Raw genomic sequence first — 17,458 nt, forward strand, 5'->3', positions numbered from 1 at the left:
GATACCAAACATTCAACTTCAATCAAAATCTATTTACAGAGAAACTGGACATTCAATTTCAATCAAAATACATTCATACATAATCTTAACTTTAGGAAACCAATTGACTTCAGAAGGAAACACCAGAAATACAAAGGTCAACACAGATTTGAGGGGAGATAACGGAGTACACAGTCTGTACAACTGCTCTTTGATGAAGGGTCTAGGCCCGAAATGTCAGCTTTTGCGCTCCTGAGATGCTGCTTGGCCTGCTGTGTTCATCCAGCTTCACACTTTGTTATCCTGTATAACTGCTAGCCCTGTTCTCACCTTGGGGGAAAGCTTTTTTCAGCAAGGTTCTGCACAAACAGCTTCCTCACAGTCTACAAGCCCCAACAAGCAGCTTCAGAACCACAGAGGCTGAACAGAGAAGTTGAATCCAGAAGCTAAACCAAGGGTATCATCCAACAAAGGAATTTCGAGACGGTGGAAGTCAACCAATCACGATCTGAACAAGAGCTTCAGATAGGGGCCTGTTCCAAACCAAGAGAAGCAATGGCAAGAACCTCAACAGCCAACTGTAACTCACAATCGCAATTTCCTCAGTGGTGAGCTTTAAAATCCAGAGACCCTAAAGTTTCCAACCTAACTCGCAGGAAGCAGAAGGCCGGTGTGACAGTGCACAGACCCGAAGGGTAGGAAGCCTGATTATCGTTTCTGTGATTAAAATTGTGGTTTAAATTCCAACAATGTTTAATCTGTGCATAATTTAATAACATATTTAATTACTGTCGTCTGCATAATTGATAGTGTTAATTTCACTGCTTGTTGCTTTTACCTTTATTTCTCTTGCCCTAAAACACCTGGCAATAGCCTTCTTCATTTCACTTTGCTAAATAAATCTAGAATCAGAACCAGGGACCTGGTGGTGATTCAAACTACCTAAAATCAGTAAGTTACTGATTGTAAACCAGAACACTACAGCACCTTGGTATCATCAATTATCAAGGCCACTTTACACGACTCATTGCTTTCATTTCTCTGAAACTAACTTTGTTACCAAAATATCTTCTCCTTGAGATTCCACTCTGCTTTCAAAAACACAACATTAAGCTCACTTCCTCAGAGAGTGAACTAAAAATGATAAAGTTAAAAAAGAAAGGCACTCAATTATATAGCACCTTCTAAGATCTGAGAATTCTTTACACCAATCAAATGCATACCTGAATCATCAACAGCGTTGTTGGAAATCTGGCCACAAGTTAACACACAGCAAGTTTCCTAAACAGCAATGTGATGATGAACAGGTAGTCCATTTAGTGATAATAAAATGTGAGGCTGGATGAACACAGCAGGCCAAGCAGCATCTCAGGAGCACAAAAGCTGACGTTTCGGGCCTAGACCCTTCATCAGAGAGGGGGATGGGGGGAGGGAACTGGAATAAATAGGGAGAGAGGGGGAGGCGGACCGAAGATGGAGAGTAAAGAAGATAGGTGGAGAGGGTGTAGGTGGGGAGGTAGGGAGGGGATAGGTCAGTCCAGGGAAGACGGACAGGTCAAGGAGGTGGGATGAGGTTAGTAGGTAGCTGGGGGTGCGGCTTGGGGTGGGAGGAAGGGATGGGTGAGAGGAAGAACCGGTTAGGGAGGCAGAGACAGGTTGGACTGGTTTTGGGATGCAGTGGGTGGGGGGGAAGAGCTGGGCTGGTTGTGTGGTGCAGTGGGGGGAGGGGATGAACTGGGCTGGTTGAGGGATGCAGTGGGGGAAGGGGAGATTTTGAAACTGGTGAAGTCCACATTGATACCATATGGCTGCAGGGTTCCCAGGCGGAATATGAGTTGCTGTTCCTGCAACCTTCGGGTGGCACCATGATGCCACCCGAAGGTTGCAGGAACAGCAACTCATATTCCGCCTGGGAACCCTGCAGCCATATGGTATCAATGTGGACTTCACCAGTTTCAAAATCTCCCCTTCCCCCACTGCATCCCTCAACCAGCCCAGTTCATCCCCTCCCCCCACTGCACCACACAACCAGCCCAGCTCTTCCCCCCCCACCCACTGCATCCCAAAACCAGTCCAACCTGTCTCTGCCTCCCTAACCGGTTCTTCCTCTCACCCATCCCTTCCTCCCACCCCAAGCCGCACCCCCAGCTACCTACTAACCTCATCCCACCTCCTTGACCTGTCCGTCTTCCCTGGACTGACCTATCCCCTCCCTACCTCCCCACCTACACCCTCTCCACCTATCTTCTTTACTCTCCATCTTCGGTCCGCCTCCCCCTCTCTCCCTATTTATTCCAGTTCCCTCCCCCCATCCCCCTCTCTGATGAAGGGTCTAGGCCCGAAACGTCAGCTTTTGTGCTCCTGAGATGCTGCTTGGCCTGCTGTGTTCATCCAGCCTCACATTTTATTATCTTGGAATCTCCAGCATCTGCAGTTCCCATTATCTCTAGTCCATTTAGTGATACTGGATAAGCAATAAACCTTGCAAGCAACCCCTCCTCTCCTCAGGATTCCCGGAAGGTATGTTGCCTCCCTGGTGCCAGGTTCCGGGACGTCTCCGATCGGGTGTATAAGGTTCTAAAAGGGGAGGGCGAACAGCCAGAAATCGTGTTACATATTGGCACAAATGATATAGCCAGAAATAGGATTGAGGATATACAAAGTGATTTCAGGGAGTTAGGATGGAAGCTGCAGAGCAGGACGAACAGAGTAGCGTTCTCTGGTTTACTACTAGTGCCACAAGATAGCGAAGCGAGGAACAGGGAGCGGGCGCAGCTGAACACGTGGCTACGCAGCTGGTGTAGGAGGGAGGGCTTCAGATATGTAGATAATTGGGATGCCTTCTGGGGAAGGTGGGACCTGTACAAGAAGGACGGGTTGCATCTGAACTGGAAGGGGACCAATGTCCTGGGTGGAAGGTTTGCTTGAGTAGTTCGAGAGGGTTTAAACTAGTATGGCAGGGGGTGGGAACCTGAGCTGTATACCGGAGTTGAGAGTTGATGCAGGTGAGGCAGTAGCAAGAGGTAGACCAGCTAGTGGGAAGGAACCAAGGGATCGGTTAAAGTGTGTTTGCTTTAATGCAAGGAGTATCAGGATTAAAAGTGATGAACTTAGAGCATGGATCAGTTCCTGGTGCTATGATGTTGTGGCCATAACAGAGACATGGGTTTCTCAGGGGCAGGAATGGTTGCTGGATGTTCCAGGGTTTAGAACATTTGAAAAGAATAGGGAGGGGGGAAAAAGAGGAGGGGGTGTAGCACTACTAATCAGAGAGGGTATCACAGCTACAGAAGCTTCCATTGTCGAGGAAGATCTGCCTACTGAGTCAGTACGGGTGGAAATTAGGAACAGCAAGGGAGCAGTCACCTCGTTAGGGGTTTACTACAGGCCCCCCAATAGCAGCAGGGAGATTGAAGAAAGCATAGGTCGACAGATTTTGGAAAAGTGTGCACGCAGTAGGGTTGTTGTAATGGGTGACTTTAACTTTCCTAATATTGATTGGAACCTCCTTCGAGCAGAAGATTTGAATGGAGCTGTTTTTGTAAGGTGTGTTCAGGAGGGTTTCCTAACGCAGTACGTTGACAGGCCGACGAGGGGAGAGGCCATTCTAGACTTGGTGCTCGGAAACGAGCCAGGGCAGGTATCAGATCTTGTGGTGGGAGAGCATTTTGGTGATAGTGACCATAACTGCCTCACATTCTACATAGCTATGGAGAAGGAGAGGATTAGGCAAAATGGGAGGATATTTAATTGGGGAAGAGGAAACTATGACGCGATTAGACATGAGTTAGGAAGCATGGACTGGGAGCAATTGTTCCATGGTAAGGGAACTATAGACATGTGGAGACTGTTTAAGGAACAGTTGTTGCGAGTGATGAGTAAATATGTCCCTCTGAGACAGGCAAGAAGGGGTAAGATAAAGGAACCTTGGATGACAAGAGCGGTGGAGCTTCTTGTGAAAAGGAAGAAGGTAGCTTATATAAGGTGGAGGAAGCTACGGTCAAGTTCAGCTAGAGAGGATTACATGCAGGCAAGGAAGGAACTCAAAAATGGTCTGAGGAGAGCCAGGAGGGGGCACGAGAAAGGCTTGGCAGAAGGAATCAGGGAAAACACAAAGGCATTTTACACTTATGTGAGGAATAAGAGAATGGTCAAAGAAAGAGTAGGGCCGATGAGGGATAGCATAGGGAACTTGTGTGTGGAGTCTGAGGAGGTAGGGGAAGCCCTAAATGAGTTTTTTGCTTCTGTCTTTATGAAAGAAATGAACTTGGTAGTGAATGAAACCTTTGAAGAGCAGGTGTGCATGCCAGAATGGATAGAGATAGAGGAAGCTGATGTGCTGAAAATTTTGTCAAACATTAAGATTGACAAGTCGCCAGGCCTGGACCAGATTTGTCCTCGGCTGCTTTGGGAAACAAGAAATGCAATTGCTTCGCCACTTGCGAAGATCTTTGCATCCTCGCTCTCCACTGGAGTCGTACCTGAGGACTGGAGAGAGGCAAATGCAATTCCTCTCTTCAAGAAAGGAAATAGGGAAATCCCCGGCAATTACAGACCAGTAAGTCTCATGGCTGTCGTCTGCAAGGTGTTAGAAAGGATTCTGAGGGATAGGATTTATGACCATCTGGAAGAGCATGGCTTGATCAAATACAGTCAACACGGCTTTGTGAGGGGTAGGTCATGCCTCACAAACCTTATAGAGTTTTTTGAGGATGTGACTAGAAAAGTTGATGAGGGTCGAGCTGTGGATGTGGTGTATATGGACTTCAGTAAGGCATTTGATAAGGTTCCCCATGGTAGGCTCATTCAGAAGGTCAGGAGGAATGGGATACAGGCGAACTTAGCTGCTTGGAAACAGAATTGGCTGGCCAACAGAAGACAACGAGTGGTAGTAGAATGAAAATATTCTGCCTGGAAGTCAGTGGTGAGTGGGGTTCCACAGGGCTCTGTCCTTGGGCCTCCACTGTTTGTAATTTTTATTAATGACTTGGATGAGAGGATTGAAGGATGGATCAGCAAGTTTGCAGACGACACAAAGGTCGGAGGTGTCGTTGACAGTGTAAAGGGCTGTTGTAGGCTGCAGCAGGATATTGACAGGATGCAGAGATGGGCTGAGAGGTGGCAGATGGAGTTCAACCTGGATAAATGCGAGATGATGCATTTTGGAAGGTCGAATTTGAAAGCTGAGTACAGGATTAAGGATAGGATTCTTGGCAGTGTGGAGGAACAGAGGGATCTTGGTGTGCAGATACATAGATCCCATAAAATGGCCACCCAAGTGGACTGGGTTGTTAAGAAAGCATATGGAGTTTTGGCTTTCATTAACAGGGGGAATTGAGTTTAAGAGTCGTGAGATCTTGTTGCAGCTCTATAAAACTTTGGTTAGACCACACTTGGAATACTGCATCCAGTTCTGGTCGCCCTATTATAGGAAAGATGTGGATGCTTTGGAGAGGGTTCAGAGGAGGTTTACCAGGATGCTGCCTGGACTGGAGGGCTTATCTTATGAAGACAGGTTGACTGAGCTTGGTCTCTTTTCATTGGAGAAAAGGAGGAGGAGAGGGGACCTAATTGAGGTATACAAGATAATGAGAGGCATAGATAGAGTTGATAGCCAGAGACTATTTCCCAGGGCAGAAATGGCTAGCACGAGGGGTCATAGTTTTAAGCTGGTTGGAGGAAAGTATAGAGGGGATGTCAGAGGCGGGGTCTTTACACAGAGAGTTGTGAGAGCATGGAATGCGTTGCCAGCAGCAGTTGTGGAAGCAAGGTCATTGGGGTCAATTAAGAGACTGCTGGACATGCATATGGTCACAGAAATTTGAGGGTGCATACATGAGGATCAATGGTCAGCACAGCATTGTGGGCTGAAGGGCCTGTTCTGTGCTGTACTGTTCTATGTTCTTCAAATATTGCCAGAAGACAGTTTACAAGAGCGTATGGTGCTATATTTTGGGCTCTGAGCCAACAGTTACAGAGTAGAGGCAACCAGTCATTTGTGCTGAATTTTCAGGCAATTTATTCAGTTTAAGGAGCAGTTTAGGTATGAAGACTCAGTTAATAAAACAAAAAAAGATTTACGATCAAAGACGATTCAGCTTATTCACTGTTAGCAGAAAATGAACAAGTAATTGGTATAGAACGTGTCAAACTCATTAATGCCGTGAAGGCAGTATCCTGGTCTCAGTCCAAAGTGGTGAGGAACTCTTCCCTAGGCCTCTTTTGCTCCATTTGAAGGAGACAGTTGGCTGTACAACTCTGCCCCGTGCCTTTGAGCATTTATTCATACACCCTATTTCTAATGATTAGTAGATTACTCCATGTCAAACATTTGCTTGAGCTGTTCTAGCCAATCATCATGGGCTAAATACTCATGATGCTGAAATAACTGTTGCTCTCTTGCCCACTCCCAGCTCAAGGTCAGCTTACATTTTATAAGGACAGACTCTACTGTTTTTCCTGAGCATCGTGTGGCAGTGGGCATCTGTGGCCTAGTAGCCTTTGTTCCCTTCAATTTGCCATTTGACCTTGCTGTTTGAGGTTATTGATGCTTGGACAAAGAAGATAACTGTTGCAGCAGCAGTTTTACGATTTCTTACGCAATTCAGAACTGATTAGAAAATATGATGATAATTTTGCTCTTAAAAGGCACCTAGTTTCTAATGATGGAATCTCAGCACAATGCTTCATGTGTGAGGCAACAGCACTGACAGTGCAGCAAAGCTGCAGGACTGCATTGATGTGTTATCTTGGTTGACATGCTCAACCCTCTGGCTGGAACTTGAACCCACAATATCCTAACAGTGTAGAGACCAGCCTGCCATTTCTCCAACCTGTCAGAGTTGAACAGTGCAATAACATTCCATCTAAATTTGCAGATGGATCAATAAGTACACAGGATTTTTATGGTTCCACAGTACACCCAGCTCTTTTCTTTGCAAAGGAAGACCGCCTATGCTGAAATGAATGAGAGTTGTCTGGAATGGATGTTGAGTCATCATAATGCATCTCAAATATTAAGGAATTATATCATAATCAAAACATTAACTGTGTTTCTTTCCCCATAGATGCTGCCAGACTGGCGGCATTTCTCCAGAATTCTGCTTACACTTCAGATTTCTAACATCTGCAACACATTGCCATGCACTGTTGATGCCTTAGATTTTGGAAGAAATACAATTTATTAAAAGTGTGTGTGCTTTGTAATTTTAAGTTTCTGAATGGATAAAATCCCTTTAAGATTTGTAGAATTGCACAGCTCCTCTTCCAACAATAAATCCACTGATAACCTGCCATCACAAGATGCAAAGAAGACACGATTATTAAGTGGCCTGATCACCACCAGTACATTTTTTTCATGTGCAATCGATTTCAGTCATTTATTCCTGGCCATTTCTGCACTACACAGAGTTCAAATGGGGGCACAGTCCTGCATTCAATTGTTCCCATTTTGAAGTTAACTTCATTTGCATGAGAGTTCAGGGAAGAATTATACTCAAACTGACAGCACTTCAGTAGAGATATTCTGCTGAAAGTCAAAATGCACATGTTTGTTTGAACCATGATAGAACATTATCTTCTCAGCATCTGTGCTGTATTTGTGAATTTTTAGACTTGAGCAAAAATAGAAAAGAAATCTCATTGTTAAGAAGGGTAAAATCTTATGTTTCGGTGACATAAGTCATTAAAATGTGAAGCAACTGGTAGCTTGCTGGTCCATTAATTCTCCAGCTTCACCATTTATTGCAAATTACATATGCACACCTGCTGCAGTGTTCCAAAGTTTCCTACCATAAATATCAGAAATTGTTGCTCAGAAAAATTAGAAGTAGGATTACACCGTGAGGAGAAGGTCAAAGGTTTCTGTTGCAGATCCTTTGTGTGTCCTCATGCTCCTGTGTTCTGTGCAATTTGGCCATTGCATATGGTTTGTGGCAATCAGGGTGGACAAACCAGAGCTTGTGTTGTCAAGAACATACATGAAATTACACGTGAAAGTCAGTCCAATGAGAGAGCCAACTACCACATCTGTAATACAAAAATGAAACTTTCATTAAGAACATAACATCAGTTTTCTTGCATAGTGAATGGTTTTAAGCATCATATAAACTACAGGCAGAAAAAGACAACTTGGTTCCCCAAGCCTGCTCCACCAATATGCCTTTGAGCATTATTAAACAAAATTACAATACTGAACCGCATAAGGAAATGGTAGGATGAGTGATTAAAGATAGCTGAAAGTGGAAGTTCTTAAAATACATCATTAAGGAAGCGAGAGATAGAGTTGGAAAGGTCTGGAAGGAATTCCAGAGCTAAGGGCCCAGAATGTGAGAGGGGCTAGAATTGGAAGAAAGCAGAAATTGAAGAGGACAGATGGGCTTTATTTGCTTTTAAAGATATGAAGTGACAGGAGAGTGAACATTTAAAAATGGTAACAATGTTAAAGTGAATGTTGTGTGTGACTGGCAGCAGTTTGGTGCGGTGAGCACAGGACAGATGAAACTGCTTTTGGTGTTAGTTTGAATATAGACAGCAAACATCTGGATGAGCTCAAATTCAGAATAAAAGGCTAAAAAATGACAAGACAACATGCATGGTTAGGATGAATATTGCCTTCTGGAAATAGGAAAGCAAATAAGAACGCCAGTTCGCTTCTAATTGTCTTCTGACTGCCCCAATTCCATTTGAGATTGCCAGATTGTTACTTTTGGAATTCAGCTAAGACAATGATTTTGCATTCCTGACTGAAGGATTGATAGCTGGGAGAAGGCAGGAGGCATGAGATTACAGGAATTTCTACAGCAGTCACTTTTAACTGAGAATTGGGTGATGACAAATAGAGATTGGGGCTCAAAAAGATGCAGTACAATCTATGAAGGGAATTAAGTGCTGTACAAAAATGATCGAGGTACAAGGATCTGTACATGAAAAATGTAAAAAGCATTTAGGAACACGGGATCAGGAAGTGGTGACTTGGCTCCTCAAACCTCTCAACCATTCAATAAGCTCATGGTTGATCTGGTTGTAGTCTCAACCCTTGAGGCACTGTCAGCAGTACTGTCAGGAGAGCTGTAGTGTTGGGGCATTGTTAACATGAACAATGCAGGGCTGATATTCTGGCAAGTCTTATGAGCAGAGTGATAGAGAGGCCCTAAATTAAATAGTGGACCGAGGAGTCACATAAGGGAAGATGTGATCATTTAAAAGGAAACAATGAAGCAAGACAGCACATATTAATAAGGGTAATGATGATCAGCCGTAGCAGGGACAGAGCAGATTCACCAAAGTTGGCAAAATATAGGCAAGACCTAACTAAAATTGGGTGTCAGAATGTTAACAGCGCTCACAACAAAATGGATTGGCTTCTAAATGAATGACAATGATGACAGAGATAAGCACACAACACAGCCTCAAAGCAGACTAAACTTCTCCCCCTTATCTTAAATCTATGATACTGGTCACTGAAATGTTTCTTCCTCCATACACCCTTTGTATGCCCTTCATAATTTTATACATCTCAATTACCCCTCTCATTTCCTGCCACTCTAAGGAAAACAACCCATCAGTCCAGTGTCTCTTCATAACTGAGTCTCTCCAGCCCCAGCAACATAAATCTCCTCTGGACCTTTTCCAGTGCAATTACATCTCTCCTATCATGTGGATTCCAGAAGTGCACACAGTACTCTACCATTGTAGCTTAGCATTTTATTCAGCTTCAGCATCATCTCCCTGCTCTTAAAGGCAAGTATAACATTGGCTTCTCAAAGACTATATCTATCTGTCCTGATACTTTAAGTGACTGGTGTCCACGCATACAAGGTCCCTCTGATCCTTAATGCATTAAGGGTCCCAGCTTTCATCATGCCTTTTTTTGTCCTGCTCAAATGCATGACCTCACATTTATCCAAACTGAATTTCATTTGCTGCTGATCTGCCCAGCTGACCAGCTGGTTGATATCCTCTTGCAGTCTCTGGCTATCCTCTTCACTATTTACCGGCCTACCAATTTCTGTAATATCTGCAAACTTGATGACCAGGCCTCCTGCATTCACGTTTAAATCATTTATATAAATTACGAGCAGCAAGAGCCCCAACACCAATCCCTGTGCAACCCCAGTGGACAAACATTTCCAGTCAGAAAAACATTCCTTAACCATCACCTTCTGCTTTCCACCACTCATCCAATTGTGGATAAAATTTGTCAAATCTTTTTGGGGCCCATGCTCTTACCTTTCTATCAGTCTCCCATGTGGGACCTTAGCAAAAGCCCTGCTGAAGATAATCATCTACATCAAAGGCATTGCCCTCATCTACATACCCAATCATCTCTTTAGACACAACCTGTTCAGGGATTATGAAGCACCAGGAAAGAAATTGAAGTACAGGTCCTCAAGAGTCATAATTTCCTGATTACTGCCTGAGCCACATGCCAATTGGCATAGGGAAAAGAAAGTTAGGGAAGTAAACATGAGGCTAAGGGATTGGTGTGGGAAAGAGGGATTCCAATTCATGGGGCACCGGCATCAGTTTTGGAACCGGGGGGATCTGTACCATTGGGACAATCTCCACCTGAACCGATCTGGAACAAATGTTCTAGCGAAAAGGATAAATAGGGTGGTCAGTAGGACTTTAAACTTCTGAGTTGAGGGGAAGGGAAAGTGAAAGAGACAGGGAGTATGGAGTTAAATGGAAAGATAAGCAACAGGACAGCATGTGTATAGGTGGGTTTAAGCTCGAGGCAGACTAGGAATACACAAAAAGGAAGGATAGCTTAAGACATTTTAGGATTTCCAATCTCTCTAATAATGATAAGAAAGTTAGCATTAAGTCACTTTATCTAAATGCTCGTAGTATTCACAACAAAGTTGATGAATTAACAGCACAAATCCTCTTGAATGATTATGATGTGGTAGGCATCACAGAGACATGGTTGCAGGGAGTTCAGGACTGGCAGTTAAACATCCAAGGATTCACAACATATCGAAAAGACAGGGAGGTGGGCAGAGGGGTGGGGTTGCCTTGTTAGTTAAGAATGAAATTAAATCTATGGCACTGAATGACATAGGGTCAGAGGATGTGGAGTCTGTGTGGGTGGAGTTGGGGAACCACAAAGGCAAAAAAACTATAATGGGAGTTATGTACAGAGGTCCTAACAGCGATCAGGACCAGGGGCACAAGATGCACCAGGAAATAGATGGGGCATGTCAGAAAGGCAAGGTCATGGTGATCATGGGGGACTTCAATTTTCAGGTGGACTGGGTGAATAATGTTGCCGGTGGATCAAAAGAAAGGCAATTCATGGAATGTTTGCATGATGGCTTTTTGGAACAGCTTGTGACGGAGCCCACAAGGGAGCAGGCTATTCTGGACTTAGTGCTATGTAATGAGCCAGACTTTATAAAAGACCTTAAAGTAAGGGAACACTTAGGAGGCAGCAATCATAATACGGTAGAGTTCAGTCTGCAGTTTGAAAGAGAGAAGGCAAAATCGGATGTAATGGTGTTACAGTTAAATAAAGGTAATTACAGGGGCATGAGAGAGGAATTGACGAAAATCGACTGGGAGCAGAGCCTAGCGGGGAAGACAGTAGAGCAACAATCGCAGGAGTTTCTGGGTGTAATTGAGGACACAGTATAGAGGTTCATCACAAAGAAAAGAAAGATTATCCGGGGTGGGATTAGACAGCCATGGCTGACAAAGGAAGTCAGGAAATACATCAAAGAAAAAGAGACAGCCTATAAAGTGGCGAAGAGCACTGGGAAATCAGAAGAATGGGAAGGCTACAAAAACAGAGGATAACAAAGAGAGCAATAAGGAAGGAAAGGATCAAATATGAAGGTAGGCTAGCCAGTAATATTAGAAATGATAGTAAAAGCTTCTTTCAATACATAAGAAGCAAACGAGAGGCAAAGGTAGACACTGGGTCGCTCCAAATTGATGCTGGAAGGCTAGTGATGGGAGATAGGGAAATAGCTGAAGAACTTAATAAGTACTTTGCGTCAGTCCTCACAGTGGAAGTCATGAGTAGTATGCCAAAAATTAGGGAGAGTCAGGGGGCAGAGTTGAGTATGGTAGGCATTACAAAAGAGAAAGTGCTAGAAAAGCTAAAAGGTCTAAAAATTGATAAATCTCCTGGCCCCGATGGGCTACATCCTAGAGTTCTGAGGGAAGTGGCTGAGAAAATAGCAGAGGCTTTGGTTGTGATCTTTCAAAAGTCACTGGAGTCAGGGAAGGTCCCAGATGATTGAAAAATTGCTGTTGTAACCCCCTTGTTTAAGAAAGGATCAAGGCAAAAGATGGAAAATTATAGGCTGATTAGCCTAACCTTGGTAGTTGGTAAAATTCTAGAATCCATTGTCAAGGATGAGATTTCTAAATTCCTGGAAGTGCAGGGTCAGATTAGAACAAGTCAGCATGGATTTAGTAAGGGGAGGTTGTGCCAGACAAAGCTTTTAGAATTCTTTGAAGAGGTAACATGTATGTTAGACCAGGGAAACCCAGTAGATGTTATCTATCTAAACTTCCAACAGTCCTTTGATACAGTGCCTCACGGGAGGATGCTGAGCAAGGTGAGGGCCCATGGTGTTCGAGGTGAGCTACTGTCTTGGATTGAGGATTAGCTGTCTGACGGAAGGCAGAGAGTTGGGATAAAAGGCTCTTTTTCAGAATGGCAACCGGTGACGAGTGGTGTCCCGCAGGGTTCAGTGTTGGGGGTGCAGCTGTTCACCTTATATATTAATGATCTGGATGAAGGGACTGGGGGCATTCTGGCTAAGTTTGCCGATGATACGAAGTTAGGTGGACAGGCAGGTAGTACTGAGGAGGTGGGGAAGCTGCAGAAAGATTTAGACAGTTTAGGAGAGTGGTCCAGGAAATGGCTGATGAAATTCAATGTGAGCAAATGTGAGGTTTTGCACTTCGGAAAAAAGAATACAGGCATGGACTATTTTCTAAACGGTGAGAAAATTTGTAAAGCAGAAGTAGAAAGGGATCTGGGAGTGTTGGTCCAGGATTCTCTAAAGGTTAACTTGCAGGTAGAGTCCGTGATTAAGAAAGCAAATGTAATATTTTCGTTTATCTCAAGAGGGTTGGAATATAAAAGTAGTGATGTGCTTCTGAGATTTTTTAAAGCTCTACTTAGGCCCCATTTAGAATACTGTGTCCAATTTTGGGTCCCACACCTCAGGAAGGACATACTAGCCCTGGAGCGTGTCCAGCGGAGATTCACATGGATGATCACATGGTAGGTTTAATGTATGATGAATGGCTCCGGATCCTGGGATTGTACTCATTAGAGTTTAGAAGGTTGAGGGCAGATCTAATAGAAACTTACAAGATAATGTATGGCTTAGAAGGGGTGGACGCTGGGAAGTTGTTTCCGTTAGGCAGGGAGACTAGGACCCGTATGGTCTTATGGTCTATGGCCTTAGAATTAGAGGGGGTAAATTTGAAATGGAAATGAGACGACATTTCTTCAGGCAGAGAGTGGTGGGCTTGTGGAATTCATTGCCACGGAGTGCTGTGGAGGCCGGGATGTTAGATGCCTTCAAGGCAGAGATCAATAAATTCTTGATCTCACAAGGAATCAAGGGCTACGGGGAGAGTGCAGGGAAGTGGAGTTGAAATGCCCAGTCATGATTAAATGGCGGAGTGGACTTGATGGGCCGAATGGCCTTATTTCCACTCCTATGTCTTATGGTCTTACGGTCTAACCACCCTTTGGCAAAACTAAGCTGACTCCTCTTCATTAATTCCTGTCTCTTCAAATGCAGATTAATTCTGTCACCTAGAATAATTTACCCACCATTGAGGTTAGATTGACTGCCCTGGGGTTTCCTGGTTTCTTTCTTTCTTTATTGATTTTCTTTATTCATTCATGGGATGAGGCCTTGCTGGCCAGGCAGCATATATTGCCCACGGTAATTCATTGCTATGGGTCTGGAGTGACATGCAGGCCAGACCAGACATGGATGGCAGTTTCCTTCTCTAAAGGACATCAGTGAACCAGATGGGTTTTCCCCGACAATCGGTGATGGATTCACAGTCATCATGAGATTCTTAATTTGAGATATTTTTACTGAATTCAAGTTCCACCAACTGCCAAGGCAGGATTCGAACCTGGGTCCCCGGAACAATAACCGGGTCTCTGGATCAATAGTACAGTGATAATACCATTAGACAATTGCCTCCCCATATCCCTTGCTCCCATCTTGAATAACAGTCATTCTGTTTTTCATTTTTTCTGTCATCACAAGCTGGCTTAGATTGTGTGAACACTGTCCATACAGAACACTCATAGCCTCAAGATGCTAGAGGTTGTACCCCGTTAGTGCATTGATTTCAACATTTGCCTTTTAACATTGAAAACTCAAAGAGGGCTTCTAGTTCTTTGCTGTTGAAACAGCTGATCTGGGTCAAATGGTACCTTTTGAACACACTGCAAATGCTGGTACTTGACTATTTTTTCCTTGTCATGTAAAATTACTGCAATGTCAGAACAGCTGAAAACTTGTTAGAAGTGATGGAAGATCACAATTTGTGACCATACGCAAATTTTACATAATAGAAAAAACACGAACGAAGGATTAGATGCCATTGACATTTATGGGAGAAATGTGAAAGGTTAAAACACAGAAATAATCTCTTTGCTATTTCAGAAATGAAGTATGCTATGACATTCTTATGCACTATGGCCCAAGTTAAATAGTCATAGAGTTGTACCGCCTGAAAATGGACCCTCCAATCCAACTCATCCACAAATTCCACATTAATCTAGCCACATTTGCAACATTTGTCCCATATCCCTCTAAACCCTTCCTATTCATATACCCATCCAGGTGCCTTTGACGTGTTGTAATTGTACCCACATCTACCACTTCCTCCAGCAGCTCATTCCATACATGCACCATCTTCTGTGTGAAAATATTCCTCCTTAGTTCCTCCTTTTAACAGTTTCCCTCTTATCTTAAACCTTTGCCCTCTCGTTTTGCACTCCCCTGCCCTGAGGAAAAGACCCTGGCTACTGACCCTATCCATGCACCCTTGATTATATAAACAAGGTCACTCCTCATCCTCCGATGCTCCAAGGAAAACAGCCCCAGCCTAGTCAGCCTCTCCCTGTCTGGTGTTTTAGCGCCAATCTGTTTTGAAAGGCAAGACCATCCTGTTTGACATGCTGCTAGATAAGAAAGCCATTCTTTTTCAGTCATTTTCAGGAACACAGGAGCATTTCCCTTCTGCAATTTCTGCAAATACAGGGTTTTGAAAATGTATTTGGTGCATCACAGTTGTTGCTCAACTCCCATTAGCCAGGATTATTTGCATCTGACAGCATTGTTAAGGCAGTCAATCTGCTTGAAGTTCCTTAAACCATGTCCAGTAAGGGGGAAGTGAGAAGAATATTTGTTGTCCTGCCTCTCCAGGACAACCTTCAAATGAGTAGGAGATGTGTCTGTCTTTGCGAATAAGACTCCCAGATTCAGATCCATACAGTCTGAAGAATGAAACATTCAACCTATAGCCTGATACTAAGCCATAGTTTCATTAGCTCTTGTTCACCTTTTTCTACCAATGATACTTGAGAATTCAGTGTCATATGAACAATATAGTCATCTGTATTTGCTGCATAAAGCAAATCAGAGCACTGTCAAACCATGGTTAATTGAGGGCGAACACACAAGCACAATGATCTAACGTTTCTATTGCAGCCACTTAATGACAATTTATACATCATGTTCTCATGATTCAAATTGTCTCAGTTAAGGTTAAAACCTGAGATTTTCAGGTCTACATGCAGCACATGGAACACAGTGGTTGAAGAAGGTACTTTTTCATGGGCAATAAATGTGCCAGCCAGTGATGACCATGTCACATGTGTGAATAAAAAATATTGTCACAATGGATGTTCTGCCTTTTCAGCTTGCTCAGCTAATCAATTCAGTCACTGATAATTTGTAGCAAAATTTCATTTTTCTATCTTCACTTTACATTCCGCAAAATGCTTCTCAAAACGAACTGATTGATCTGAATCTTGAAATCGCCAGTTGTCACTTAGCCTTCAGGGAAGCTTATCAGTCTCATTCTCCTGCTGCATCTACATGGCCTTCAATATTTATATTTCTCTTAAATCAATCTATTTTGAAATCATTTCCACCTTCTTGTGGGACGGCAAGTTCCAGCTCACTTCCAGCACTTAGGTAAATAGGTTTTGCTCACAAATCCCATCACCCCACTTTGTCCAAATCCTTAAATCCAAACCCCCATCGTCTAGCTTCTTGCACTATTAGCTGAAGTGAGAATCAAAATTGCAGCATTAGTATGAATTATCCAACTCCATTAGTACCTGTGCTAACAAGTGACAATTAAGGTTGAAAGTTGAAAGTTTTTGACACAAAGAAGTGATCTGAAACACTCTCACTCAGAAAGATTCTGAAATAACTGCAGCTTTCAAGCTGAATTTAATGCTTTTCGCCAGATAAGACCACAAGCACGTGGGGCCGCGTCAATAAAATTGAAGGAGATAGTCATGACATAAGAAAATCGTACAGCAGGCTCTACAGTCAGAATGGCCTTTTCTTCTTCCCACACTCCAACTGACTGCAGATTTTACCAGGTTGATGCTTTCCGACCTTCCAGCTCAGATCAGCCCAATCGTCCTCTCTCACGCTCTCTGGAATCCAATCTAGACTATCCATATCGGCACTGCGCATGTTTCAATCGGAGCGCACGCGCATGCTTCTTACTAACACGCTGTGACTGCGCCGGGGCGAGGTTCTCCAATAGTATAGATAAGGCATATTCTAGCCCGCGATGGATGCTGGGTAACTGCCCGCCATTGAAGTTGGATATGGTTGAATATAAATAATTTATTTACGAATAGGAACATCGATATTCAAATTATTAAGTCACTTGATGTAGCAATCAAATGAATGGTGCCCGCAGCTTCGTCCAGTCCAGGATGTGATGCGAAACACAACGAATTCCGAATTTCAGATGCAATACCCTGATTATTGGAATGCGTTCAGGCATTGATAAACGTGTTCAATGTCTGGAGTGGGAGACAAACGTCACCTTTATCAACCAATAGTCCATTAATTTCAATTAATTCTATGATCACTTGCAAAACAGACATCTATATAAAGTTCCAGTGCATTTCAATTTAAATGCTTTTCAAAATTCACTCACAGCGTGAGGGCATCACTGACCAGGCAGCAGTTAGTAGTTCTCCCTAATTGTTCAGAGTCAACCACATTGCTGAGTGCCTGGAGTCACATGTATACCAGACTCGATAAGGTCCTGGACTTTCTCTAAAGGACATAAGTGAACTAATTGGATTCATGGTCATCATTAAAAACTTAATTGCAGATAGTTTGTTGAATTCAAAAGCCACCATCTACCGTGGTAGGATTTGAATGTGAGTCCCCAGTTTAACACCACCAGGCCATTGCCTCCCTTATTCCGTTCATGGATGTTCTGTGTC

The sequence above is a fragment of the Stegostoma tigrinum genome, chromosome 40 (assembly GCF_030684315.1).
Source record: "Stegostoma tigrinum isolate sSteTig4 chromosome 40, sSteTig4.hap1, whole genome shotgun sequence".
Taxonomy (NCBI): Eukaryota; Metazoa; Chordata; class Chondrichthyes; order Orectolobiformes; family Stegostomatidae; genus Stegostoma; species Stegostoma tigrinum.